This window comes from Opisthocomus hoazin, chromosome 9 (genome assembly GCF_030867145.1).
Source record: "Opisthocomus hoazin isolate bOpiHoa1 chromosome 9, bOpiHoa1.hap1, whole genome shotgun sequence".
NCBI lineage: Eukaryota > Metazoa > Chordata > Aves > Opisthocomiformes > Opisthocomidae > Opisthocomus > Opisthocomus hoazin.
Genome location: NC_134422.1, coordinates 8,558,642 through 8,572,842, shown reverse-complemented (window position 1 = coordinate 8,572,842; position 14,201 = coordinate 8,558,642).

Sequence of the window (14,201 nt, the reverse complement as noted above, 5' to 3'; positions counted from 1 at the left end):
GGGACAGTACAGTTGTCACTCTGTGCAATCTGACCACGTAAAGGGCATTAGAAATATCTGTACAGAGAATTGATGTGGAATAGCTATTTTGTAGTGATTTACTGCTAATTTTGCAGTAACTTCTCCATGTAGACAAGGCCCTAAAACTAGGTTTCTATTTTTAAGGCTTATTTCAGAAGCTTTTACATAAAATGATACCAATGAAAAACAGTATTTATAAAACATCACAGATTAATAACTTCATTGTAGCTTATTCACCTGGCAGGACCTCCAGGGTTACCACTCCCTCCTGAAAAAGTCAGTTTATAAATGCCTGAAAAGCCTACAGTAATTTCTGAACTTTGACTTGTTCATAAGAAGTTTGCTCTGATTATTTACTATTTTAAGACCAAGCAATTCTGGGCAAATGAAAAGATGACACTTCCTCCTAATCAACTGTCCAGTTCACCCTTTTTTTTCTCCACCTGCAACACTATGAACCCCCTGAATTACATTCCAGCACCTTTGCTTGACCCCATATGAACATTCACTAACTGTGTTTTCCAGCTGCTACCCAACAAACCTGAAAATTCCCACCAAACTCAGAATCTTCACCATCATACTCAGAACAGATTGAGAAATACTGGATTTGTATACCTAGATGCATTACACAACAGAAATTTACAACCAGGACTAAGCTGATCCAATGTTATTAAAATATAGCATAACTGAGCATAAGCAAGCTTGGTACCTTCTTTCCTCTCCTCCTCTCTTCTCCTCAGAAAGATTCAATGACCAGAGAGTTGGCAAGGTGAACAGTAAATGCCTCTGTAACTTAAGGAGGAGTGTGTACATGCAAAGCAGAAATGGTAAATATAATGACAGGAGTTGTTTTAATATTACGTTACAATTTTCAAATATATATTTAATTACGACTGTCAGAAACTGTTCTAAAAATGTTATTGAGTTGCATTTTTTCTAAATGACAGATAACTATAGGAATGCAGCATTCACAGGGAACTGTTTGTACTAAGCACTGTATTTCCTCTCCACCCAGCAGAACTTTAAGAACATCATATGAATTTTGCACATGTATCAAGGAGAGAATAGACACCAAGGGCTGTAAAAACCAGAAGACCACAGACATGCAAGTATATGCAGGTGCTATAAGCAAACTACATTTTCCTCCTGCCAAAAAGGCCTCTCTAATCTGCAAGGTAGTGAGAATGTCCTCATTGCTCCAATATTTTCCCTGCAGCCACAACAATTTTTTAAATACATATGCAGCCATTTGATTTTATCACCTAGAATGATAAACTTAGCAAGTGACAGTGTCCATCAAGTCCCTTGAAGGTTACATACTTTTTATATACATTTTGCAAATGAGTCTACATATTCTGGCTCTCTGTACAGTTATTAAAACACTATCAACAGTTTTCAAGAAAGAGAAGGAAGAATTTGGATTTTAGCTATTCCTGTAGCCCTGACTCAGGCATAATTCTCCATAAACTGAGTGCAGAGTCAAACCTGATGACGAGATAAAATGACTGCAGCTCACTGCTCCCGGTACTTCAGACCTACAGAGCTGGTTTTGTTCAGAAATGTCTGGTGTCAGGAGTTGAAACCACAATTGCTCGTTACTCCACAGGGAATAGCAGTGTTGTCCGGTGCTAGGAACTAGAAAACCAGTTGCCCCAGACAAGGCCAAAGCCAAGGAGAAACAGCGCAGCTCCCGTGACACCCCTCCTGCGGCTGCCCCTGCTACTCAACAGCTCGTGCCGGGCTGGGTAGCGGGTAGCGCCTGGCTTCTCCAGAAAATGCCGAGAAGCCACCTAAAAACAGTTACTGCCACATCTTCCAGCTATGAAGTATTTATTTTCTATGGACATCTATGAAAAATAGTGGCCCTCAAGATGGCATATTCTGGAGATATTTTGGAGGAAAACAACATGGATGTCGGGAGCAAGGCAGCAGTAGAGACGCTTCTCAGAGACAGATGCTTGCCTGGAATCTCTTCCATCTGAGTCCGCGTGAGTGGTCGAACAGTCTAACCGGCCACCTCAGCTGAGTCCTGACTTTACAGTGATCTTTTCTTTCTGCCTGGGAATTACACAACGACCAAGTGTTTGCACCTTACCACAACACTTACCCCTTGCTCTAGAATTTAAGCTTTAATTAATAGTTTCTGTACTTTATGCCTGGAAGGAAGATTTATCAAAACATGAGCAGAACATAAACCTTCAACCTATATAAAGCCTGAGACAACAGCTCGGAAATTCTGTTGTTCTTCTTAGCACAACGCTGAAATAAAAAAACAGCATTTCCTAGAGGCAGCTTCACTGAGAACACCAGCTTTTTAATAAACGTGAAAGTGCAGTTCTTGGGGGATTTTGCCACCCTATCCACAGTGGCCTAACAGATTTTGCCTTCAGCCCTACTGCTTCCTCCTCAACAAGCTCCAACAGAAACCTGTACTCCTATCTAAGATATATTTTAAAACAAAATATTAACAGACTACAATAAATTGAACTGAGCAACAGTATAATGGATTTATTTAGTAGAGCTTTCCTAAAGGCGTGTGTTTACACATCTGCTTAGGTGAAAACTCCCTCCTTTCAAAAAAACCTGAGATGCAACCGAGAGTTTCAGGAAATACCGTGAGACATCAGGGCTGGGGAAGGCCCCTCCACGGGGGGTACAGAGCTTGCTTCGTTAGCGTCTGTGCCGCAGCCATTCAGAAACTGCCTCTTGTCCATATATGTAACAGCGCGATTAAAAGCTGGTTCCAAAGCCCACGGATGTCAATGGGAATCCGTTCCCTTCAGCAGCATTTGGGCACGTGTACGGCGAGCTGCTCCATGTGAAGCCCCACCAAAGGAGGAGCGCTCCACAAGGAGCATTCCTCAACAAGACCCAAAACCACAGGGGCAAGTCACGCCCTGCTTGTGGCTGATCCCTATCGTGCAGTCCTGTCCCAGACGGCAAATCTCCCAGCCTCCAGGGAACGGCAGACAAACGCTTTCCTCACGGCACGCTGCGGAGGGCATACAAAGCCAGTTCTGTTTCAGGACAAAACCACAGGAACAATGAGGCACGGCAGCGGTTTCACAAACCCACAGTCACTCATGTCGCAGTTTCACGTTACGCCAGACCCGGTGCCACGCGGGGAGCTGCCAGGAGCCACGGTCCCTCTCCCCACGCCAGGAATGCCCTCCCGCCTCCTCTCCTCCGCCCTGCCGCGCAGCCGAAGGGCGACTCAGCTCAGCTCCCCGATGGAAACCGTCCCTGCTGCCCACGCACACCAAACCTGTCTGTCCGCAGAGATACACACGCACTCGTGCTGAGCAGAATCGCCCCGCGGCCACGCAACCGCAGGACACTGTGAGCAGAAGGGGAAGAAGAGAATCCCAGGGGAATGGTGGGGCAGAGCTGGCACGCACAGCCACAGCTGTCCGAGATGAAAGTGAAGTTACTTTCAGGTGGGTTTCCAGGAAAACAGCTGCTGTGTGATCTGCAATTGCACATCATTCAGCCCAGTGAGGTGTGCTGTCCTCGCAGAAAATACCCTCAAACTTTTGCATCTTGGTTTTATTCCCTACTGTAATGAAAGAGATAAAGCTATTAAACTTTCCCCATACAAAAAGCAGATTTATCTTCTACACTGAGCCAAGTGTATGGACGTTGCAACCTCACCAATATCCACTGAGGAGGGTTATAGTAGGCAATTCTTTTGCACAAATCGGCTTTAAAGTCTCGGACACCTGTGTACTGTAGAAATCCATCCAGTATTTACAGCTTTCTGTCACTTCCCTAATTACTACACAAGTGCCTTCCCAGGATTATATGGTGCAAGAGAGGAAAACAAGGGGGAACCCAGTGTATCATCCCCTCTCCTACCTTAACTGAATGCCAGAGGTTGCCCCCTATTCCCATTTCTCTTTCTTCATCCCTGCTCAAGTATGAATGATGGCACCCAGCGGACATGATCCTAGGAAGAATGGAACTTCCTTCACTGTAGAAATGTTGCTCTTTTAAAATGCTTCAAGCTGCTAAGTATCCTTAAAACAAACAGGTTTGAGGGACAGGTCCTCTGCCTCCATAGCACTCAGCAACCATACTGGTGCTAGAAAGATGAATTAAGCGCTACCTACACACTTAGCCAGACAAAAAAAGACCAAAAAAGTCAGTGACCCTCACTGCTTTTAGTGTAAATACGTTTTCTAACCTCACATTCCCAATAACACAGGCTGTCTGCATTCGGTGTGTGATAAATACTGAGCCAGTTCAAGATCAACATACACTGCGAAAAGATCAGTCTACAGAATTGAAAGGTTTGGACAAGCGGGAACAACTTCAGATTGTTCTCAGGGCAGTGCTTTGTTGCACCATACAGACCTGAACAGCCCTGGGACCAAGGCTGGTACAAAGATGGGAATTCAGCTGAAACATGAGGAAGCTCCTCTCGTTGCTACTGGCACTTACTTGTGTAGCTGAAACCAAAGAATGTCTCTCACCTGAATTTTGTCATGATGCAAAAATAAATGACCGTGTGAGTCACCATCCCTAAGTTTCTTACTGAACAAAAGTAGACACAAAAATTGTACAAACCACTTTGTGCAACACAATTTCCAGTATGTTGCCAAAGACCTAAATTACTAAAAAACCTGCAGGTCCAGGTGTCACTGCATGGCAGGGAAAAATTTGTGTTTTGAGCTCTACCAGTTCTATTTGCCAAGATATACTACTGTAAGCATTGAGCACCTTGGTGGATTAAAGAGTTAATAGCAACATAAGAAAATGCACAATTACATAAAATACAATCTGTCAATCAGATATTGGAAATGGACTATGAAGACACCAGTATAAGTGCAGGTACTTATACCCAGCAAACAGTTTAAACAGTCGACCGTGATTTATACATGCTGCAGCTGTCACCCACGCTATTTCTGATGTTCAAGAGCCTATGCATACTGTCAGTTGAAGAAATTTCTAGTTATTTGCTATTTTGTAGATCTGTAAATCACATAAATGCTCGTATTATTACCATGTGGTCTGACAGTTTGCATCAACAGACCATCTCGGAAGAACTACAGTGATGAATTATTGATAGTATCTCACATAGCTGGCAAACATTTATTTGAAATGCTGTGATACAGAACCTGCCGCTTTCCAGTCTCGAGATCAACCCTAATGTAAACTATAGCATACAACAGATCAAAAAATATATAGCCTAGCTCTCAATTCATGATCTCATTTTTATCATTCAATGGTTCCCATAAAGATTGTTTATTACTGATGTGAAATGCTGGAACCAAAATATCCTGTAGCTGGAAGCTGGAAGTCTCAGTAACTGAGTCAGTGTGACTCTTTTGGCCTCCTCTCAATATGCTTTATTTCTTCTGTTAAATAAACAAACAGTCCCATTCTGTAAAGACAAAGCAAGCCAGGATTTTCCCTTATTGTTTTGACAGATGTTGTCAGGGACTGATTACAAAAACCTGTATACCTAGTAGATATTTACTGCTGTGATTTTCCATAATGTAACTGAATAAACTAATGTTATAGGAAGCTGTGCTAATGAAAAGCCTCTGACTATGGAAATTAAACTGCAAAATAACTTTTCCAACTGCAGCAAAATCTATTTTTAAAGGCACTAGAGGAAAAAATATGTTATTTTTTACATTGTACTAACAGGGCACAGAAGACTATGATGGAGATGAAAGGACCGATTATCAAAACACCTCAATGTCTGGTTCAGGCACCTCGCAGGAAAAAATCAGATCTTCTTCCATAGGTCTCATTACTCAAAAGCTCTCAACAGGAACAGCCAGACCAACCTTCAGCTGACTCCTACTTAGCTTGGTACACTCAGTCAGCATTTAGTCTGTTAATAATGGGGTTTTGCTCTGTTTTTGCAGGTAGTTGGAAAAAGAATCAAAGCTTGCGGGGTTCAATTATAATGAATTATTTTAAAGGATTTTCAGGGTTTTGTGTTGCAGGAGGGTTGGGGGAGAATGCTGTTTAACTGACCACACCTGTGCATTATTTTAAAAAACAATAAATAAAAGAGGACTGATGCCCCATCACAATTACATGCAGAACTGTGAAACAGAATTCTCTTCTACAGTCAGGTGTGAAAGTGCCCTTTGTAACTGCTAAAAGGAGGACCCTAGACACAGCAACAGCAAGGGGCTTCCCTTTGAAAACTGTTTTTCAGGTCTGTAGACCCCACTGGATCTGACATTACTTGTTAGATAGGAAATTACAAGTGAGTGTCAAGAGGACGATATTCCATTGAAGTGAAGGGAAAATGAGACCTATGGGATAGGGGGCATCACAGCAGGGGTCTTTGGACCCAAGGGTTTACACAGCCAACAGGTGGTTTTGCAGGCCCAGGTGACTAAGAATTCTGGAAACTAAAAACCTACATCTCTGTATGACTGACAAAAGAGATATTTCATTACGTCATTTTGTCTGTGCAGAATGAATCAAGACACAAATCATATGCAAAAGTGTATTTCCCCAGATTCTGCACACCCACAGAAACAGATCTGCATGTATGTACGCATACACATGACACATAGGATTGATGGAATAAATAGAAGTAAAAAGACGTCCACAACAGATTACATATTTACAACTGAATACTTGAGTGGTTGGTTGGAGTAAGATCCTAACATGATATAAGCCTAAAGGTCTAAAAAGTTTCAGTGATGGAAAGTTTTCACTACTCTCTATAATAAAATACTTCAGTGAAAAAAAGAGAGGGTTTTTAATTATCTGTGGAATATATCATGTGATGGCTTTTCTTACATTGTTTGCCTTCAAGTGTGTTAAACAAGACCAAACCTGAGAATTTTGCAATTTTTCAACTTAGAAGTAACTTTAAATGAAAACTACAACTGAAAACAGGCTTAATTCTTCACCAGTGTGAAGGAAAGTTGAAATATATTCATGGAATTCAGTGCAGTTAGCATCCAGGCGGTAAAGTATTTAGGTGGGAACACGGATATCTTAGTCTCTCCAAGGATATGAACCTAAGTGACTTATGCTTTCCAGGATGTCAAGGATAAGATCCAAAGCCCATTTTAAAATCCATAAAATTTTACAATATTTTACATTATCATTGGACTACAGACCTGATTCAACAGAAATCTCACAAAAGTGGAAATTACCTTCTTCATTATCACGTCTCTTTTCTTAAAACCTTAACTTTCTTCATACTAAAAATATATAAAAAGCATTTGTGCAATCAACACAATACCACCAAGCTGAAAGCAATACAGCTGCCTAATTAGGCCAGACTCTGGTCTGTTGCCATACTCTGGGAAGGATTATAAACTGCCTATCATCCCTTTGTGCCATAAGGAAGGGCAATATGTCATCCTTTCCATGCAGAATATTATGTAAGAAATTACAAAGGGGCCTTATTTAGATGACATTCCTTTTTGTTTCATACTCTAATTGCCCAGGAATGGCAAGGTAAAAAGAACATATCCTAGCAGAAATTTTAGGAATAGCACTGAGCAAGATGTGCATACAGCAATGCTTTTACACATGCACTCTGACCTCTCTCGACACTGCAGATCCTTTTCCAATTTCCAAAAGTTTCCAAGAGGAAGCAAAGTGAGTCACCTCTGTCTATCTGATGTCTCGGTGACATTTCACTGAGACGATTGATTGTTCACTGGGATTTGCACATCTAAAACTCTCTCCAGGGAAGCTTGTGAAAAATATCAGTCTAACCTACTTTCAGGACTTGGCAGAGTAATTCTGTTTCGAGCGCCAATGGCCACTGATGTCGATGGGAAGATGCAAGGGAGTGCAAAGGGATTTGGTTCAGCTCAGCCCCGTAGCGCTTGGTAAGGCCTAAAAGCCACTCACAGAAATGAAATGCCCCCATGAAGTTATTTAAAATTGAGATGTGATTTAAAGAAAAAGGCAAATTCTGTGGGGGATGATGTTATTGAACTAACAGAAAAACAAAAACTATGGCAAATACGCCTACAGACGAGAATCAAGCAAAACCTTTACTCAAAAAACCTCCCTTGAAATAACATATTCATCCTCCAATAATTTTGAAATCAGTTATCCTTCCAGCTAAAAAATAGTGTCATTGTGAGAGATACGTGATGATACTCATAATATTTCTAGCTACAGGTTGCATTAGGCATTCAGAGAAACAGTCAGGCTTAATCTAGCTTGCTCTCTGTTACTTGAACTCCAGACCTGAAGCAGCCGTGGCAGAGCACAGGGCTCTCCTGACACATTCACGCCCCCCCCCCCCCCAACTCTTTAATGGTACCGCCACAGACAGCACAAGTTGTGGGTGTTTTCTCCTCATTTTTTCCCTTGTCTCACACCAGAGAGTCCCCAAGACTACATAATATACTATGTTTTAAACCCTTACTTCGTCATGCCTCCTGAACTCAATTTAATCTTCAAGCTTCATTTGATTGCAGGAGGATGATGCTTAGTACCTCTGTGAAAAAAATCAAGACTTTAATCCATCAGCAAGTGATTCATCTTCCAGATTAAATGAGCACCACCAGAAAATAGTGGAACGCAACAGACCCCAAAAAACAAAACGAGCAGGCATCACCTTTAATTGAAATCCCATAATTTGCATTGTTCTGGTCACCTTCAGCTATTATTACTTACTGCATGCAATGAGAGCAATGTAAACCACAACCAGTATCTGAAGGTAAGATGCAAAGGAAACAAAGTAAATCAAAAAGGAAGGAGAATATCAGCCAGACTGACATGCAGAAGCACTTTTCTTGAGCAATACATGACTAGAGTGAGAGATAAGGTGAGCTCTGATGAATTTCCTTGCAATTATGAGTGAAGACAAGTGGGCATTACTCCTTATACCACCATCTTCCCAGTGGGTGATATACAAATGAGGACTAGCCAGGCAAAGTTGAAGTATCCTTGCAAACACCAATTACAGCGGATACACATAAACTGGGTTACATGTTGTTCCCCCTAAGGCTGTCTGTGTAAGTGCTGATTCCAATTCAAAAGATGGCAGCCTGCTAATGTCAGACCCCTCAGCTTTATGCTACCCGGCACAATATATCTCACACTGTAAGCCAAGTTGCGCCTCTCCCTCTCACACACTCCCCAAACCATATGAGAGGAATAGTCCCCTCAAATTCACCTCACGTCCACTTCCATTACGCCTGAACTACCAGGGCTGACCACGGGGCTACAGGAAAATGCCGTTTCCCTCCCGCTCTGGGCGCTCCTCCAGCCAGCGCTGCCCACCAGCTATGCCTGGTATGCAGCTGAGGCATCGCGCAGAAGCCACGCTCATGGGCAACCACAAGTTACAACACCAAAAGATGTGCAAGTCCGTGCATAAAGAGGAAGACTCGCCCAGCTGCTTGTTCTTATGATCGCCCCAGATAAGCGTAAGGCAGCATGCCCTGCTGCTTCTGCTTGGCCAGTAAATTAAGGTGTGGGCTTTGCCTCACAGCAGTCTAGGAGGCCTTTTCAGAAATTTGAATCCTCATTATGTGGGAAGAGAAACTCTTGAGGCACTACAAATATAAAACAAAAAAGTGCTGCTGGCCACAGCTACTGCGATCTAATTGATCCAAGTAAGAAATACTTGTAACTACCCAAGGCTGTCAATAATTCTAGAAAAAGTTCTGCTTAGTTGAATTCATACAGCTGCCATCTCTTCCATTAACATTTCCTGTGCTTTATACACAGAGCTCTACAGATTTATTTCATATCCATGGTATGTTACTCTCATAAATTCGTCATTTGAAATTATTTTAGGCACAATATTTACAAAATTAATACAGTAAGAAAGCTTATTGCAGAGGGATTCCAGTTTTGACTGCTGAAACCACTTGGTCCAATAATTTATGGTAGTAAATAAATGTTATGAAAGTTCATGGAGAAACTATTATCCAAATTACTGAACAACAACAGAAAAGCCTTTATTATGTTCCAGGAATGCATTTCTGGCAGAGAAAATAACATTCGTATATAATGTCTTTTTATAGATTAGTCAGAGGAAAAAATGACTGCATTGATGTACTGCAAACTGTAGGGATTTTTTTCTTTCCTAAGGAATTACAAGTGACATCAGTTTTCTTAATATCTGAGAAGAAGAGAATATACTTTGTTGAAAGAAATCCAGCTTTTTTGTTCTGCTAAGTTTTGTTACTGAGACAAACTTTCCCATTGTTTATTGTTTGCCAAGTTATGGCTCTGGTGTACATAAAGAAAAAGTATTTCAAGCTCTCAAATATTTTTCCTGAATAATTATTTTATTGTTTTCTCTTGAGCAAAGCAGCAAAATGACCCTACTGAGATCTGTGACAGCATTTGCAGGGGCTTGAAGCCTCCACCTCCAGTGCATAAAAAGAAATTGTGAGGTCTCGGCAGACTGTTCTCAGGATAGTTATTCCTGGATTATGTTCGTTCAAGGAATCCACTTCAATGGTCAAAAATCTTGTTCAAAAAACTAAGCAATAAGTACCGGGGGTTATGCAGAGGAAAACAGTTTATGAGATTTTTCCCCAAGGTGGTGCAGAAAATACAAAGTGTAGAGAGAAAAACCAAAGAGCCAAGATGGTGGGATTTTGTGGTAAATCTCTAGCGAAGTCCACTTTTCTCCCCTTCAGCACAGTATAACAAGCAGAGCTTTGGGCCACAATAGTGAAGCTTTCCAATGCATCAAACAAATCTTTGCTCTGAAATAAACCTTAAGATCTATCAGACATACAGGATGAGGTGCCTATCCCCGAACAAGACCCTGTCTAACATTTCTTCCCATGCAGAAATAAGAAGGACGAACCTCCACTCTGCAAGTTAAACTTTTCATATAAATGATTCATTACACCATATGTTTGCTAGCAAGGGAATTGACAGTTGGACTATGCTGTTGACTCAGACTTCAGCAGTTCAAGAATTTTTTTGGCCATTTCAACAGGAAAAGGATAAAAATCGTGTGTGTGGCATTGGTGAGCTACTGCAAATTGCCACATTGCCACCAGTTACTACCATCATCCACGCCTGCATCACAAAACCTTTCTTAATACAAGGAGACTCATATGAAGAATGGACAGTTTTTCCAGTCCTGTACTCTCGCTCACCACTCACTCAGCACGAAGGAAGTTATATTTTGCAGATAAGGAAATCCCGATATTCTTTATATGCAATTCTCTGACAGGCCAAGAAAAATCACATCTGATAACTGCAGTGTACAAAGGAAGAGTTTCTTAGCATACATACTCCATTGTGAAAAAAATAGCTTTCTTTTTAAACCACATCTTCTAAATATATTTATTTGTCTTTGGCATGTGCTTTTAAAAAAAATAAACAAAAACAGAATATATATAGTTGCAAGTTCCTTTCTGGTCTGAATTGGCTCCCCTGACACAAGTGGACTGCAAAAGTTTGTGCCAGTGCAATTTGTCCTCTGTTTTCTTAACTGCACCTGCATATTTCATTCAAGAGTATTTCCCTTTATTTTTTCCACTGATAATACCTTACATTTTGTGTTTGCAAAATTAATTTTGACATGCCATACTTTCCCCCATAATGAGTGACCCCAAAGGTTTTGTTGTGTCGATTATCTGTAGTCCCAGCATGTCTTAGCATCTCCGTTCTGCGAAAGACAGACATAGTGTGGTGCAGTGACTGTCCCAGATGTTTAAAGCAGGAGCTCTCGCACTGGTCTGGGTTCAGAGCTAGGGGGAAAAATTGGGCCAAGCATCTCGACTTACCTCGTTTTGTGCAGCCTACCTTTCAAATTGCTGTTGGTCTTTTGCTTGTGGTAGAATCCTGAACTCACAAAAGCCAGCAGAAGTATTGCTCCCCCCATCCTGGACATCCTTTCTGTCATCATCTAAAATCAAACCCACTAAAATCTTTGAGGAACTTAGTCCCACTGCACAGGGGCCCTTATGACCAAATGCATAACCTAAGTACTCACTGCTGAGTATCAGCAGGATTTCACAGCAGAATGTGTTATGCAGCTGTCTGCCTAGTGAGCGATGTCACACAAAATGACTTTTTATTCTCTTTTCTTTATTAAGAGGAACACTTGACAGAAGACAAACTACGTTGTTGACTCAAACTTCAGCAGGTGTTCCACAAGCCACTGCTCTATGGGAGGCACAGAGAAGCAGCTCCATAAAATCCACATTCATTTCTGGAAGTTCTTTTGCTAAGCAAAGATTATAATAGTTCAAAGAACATAATCTGTGCAACTGTCAAAAGGCAAGACCATGCTCCTCTTTTGAAGAAGTTCTATGACAAGGACTGTCATTGTGATGAACAAAATTAGTTAAGTGATGTTGTGCTTGTTAAAGCACAAACACCTAATTAAGATGATTTGGGTCTGGGTTTCTTCAGGTTTTTTCTACCTTTGCCACTGTCCCCCGTGTGACTTTTGGCCAACCACTTCTCTGCATTTTTGCCCCACTCTGTACCTCTTTCACTTTGAAATAGCCTTTTTTCCTCCTTTGTTCATTCTGACTGTCAAAATCCTGGTGCAGGCAGCAGCAGGAGCAGCAGTGAGGCTGGGGTGAATGAAATGCCCTGGGCAGTAAGACATTAACCAAGCACCTGGAGTATCACCGCAGGATTACTTGTGCTGTCCAGCACCCGCTGCATGAAGCTGGATCCTCTCAGTATTAACAAAGTCCAAATGAAGCTGCACATGGATCCTGATGTCTTAAATCATGCTGAAGAATAACTCACTTTCCAAAGCCACCTCAATCTGTCAGTAAAGCATGTTCTTGGATGACACCAATGGTGACAGCTGCACTGAGGCTCAGCAAGCAAGTTCAATATAGCAATGAATATAAATCCCATCTTAGGATCCATTCCAATGATAAAAAATAAAGTATTTCCTCATGTTTGTGCTGCTGTTTTCTTCCCTCCTCCCTCCTTATTTTTTTTCCTGTGTATGAAGGAAATAGCTTTGTAGGGTAAAGAAATCCCTCCAATTAAACATCCTGGCACATAGATCAGCCTTCTGCCTTGCAGCAAGATCAAGAATTTTACTGTTAAAGAAAATGTGTCTTTGCTCACAGTGCAACCTGTGTGAAATTCTTAGTAATCAATGAAAGAAACACCTTGTTAACAGATCCTCCACGACGGAGGTGAGGTTAGCTCAGAAGAAGAGATGGAAAGCAATCTCAAAGAGCTAATACAAACTTCAGGGTATATAAATTGGGTTCTGGAGAAATTGTAGTGCATGCCTCACGTTGCTAGAAAAGATCTTGTTATAAGTACCCACATCTTGATTCAAACACAGTCTTTGTATTGCACAACAAAGTCATGACATTCCCCAGAGAAGCTTCCATATTCTTCCCTCTATCTCCTTTAAATGAACAAAGAATCCGTTTACAGATATTTAGTTTCAAAATGACTCAGTTTTGGCACTCCATCACAGTCTCCTGGGGGGACCAACAGCAGTACAGGGGACTTGCTTTCTGTTCTCATAAAGCTCTGTTGTTGAGAGCTAGTCAATAAAATAGTCTTTCAGTTTTTACTGTCAATAGTGATACATCATGTTTGCATCAGGCACGTCAAGGCAGGCAATCACAAAGCACTTTACGATACCTTATTTCACAGAACAGCTGTAAATGCACATCCCACTCACACAAAGATCACCCTGCAGCACGGAGTTAGAGCGGGGCATGCGCTGTCTGACCACCGTCTGTTACCCACGCAGGCTGGGTAATCCCTCAGACCTCCCAGTCGAGTGCTTACCCAGCCCAGCTAGTTTAGATGGCAAAAGAAAGCAGGACTACATTATTCTCTACAGGATTTTGTAAACCATGAAATTTTACACTTAAACATTCCTTCTAACATGTATTCCTGTTACAAGAGTTTTCATTTCTGAAAAGCTAAATATATATCGCAACATTGAAAGTACGGTGTTAGCAACAAAAATGGCAAAAGAAAAAAAACCAACCACCTCTGCGTTTTTCCACAGGAGCATCAAGGAGGTATAAAATAATTTTTAGAAATTAACCTGCACTAACAGGTATAGCAATAGTTGTTCCTGGCACGTTGCAATGTCACAGAGTGTTGCCGAGGTTAAAAGTGTCGCTTTGAATGTGAACACAGTTCCAGGAATGCATTTTATCCCCCATACAATCTTTTGCAGTGGGTCAGTTTCTTTTTCAGCTGTGCACAGCCTTTCCAGACTGAAAAAAGAGGAAGACGATAAATACAGGTATTATTTT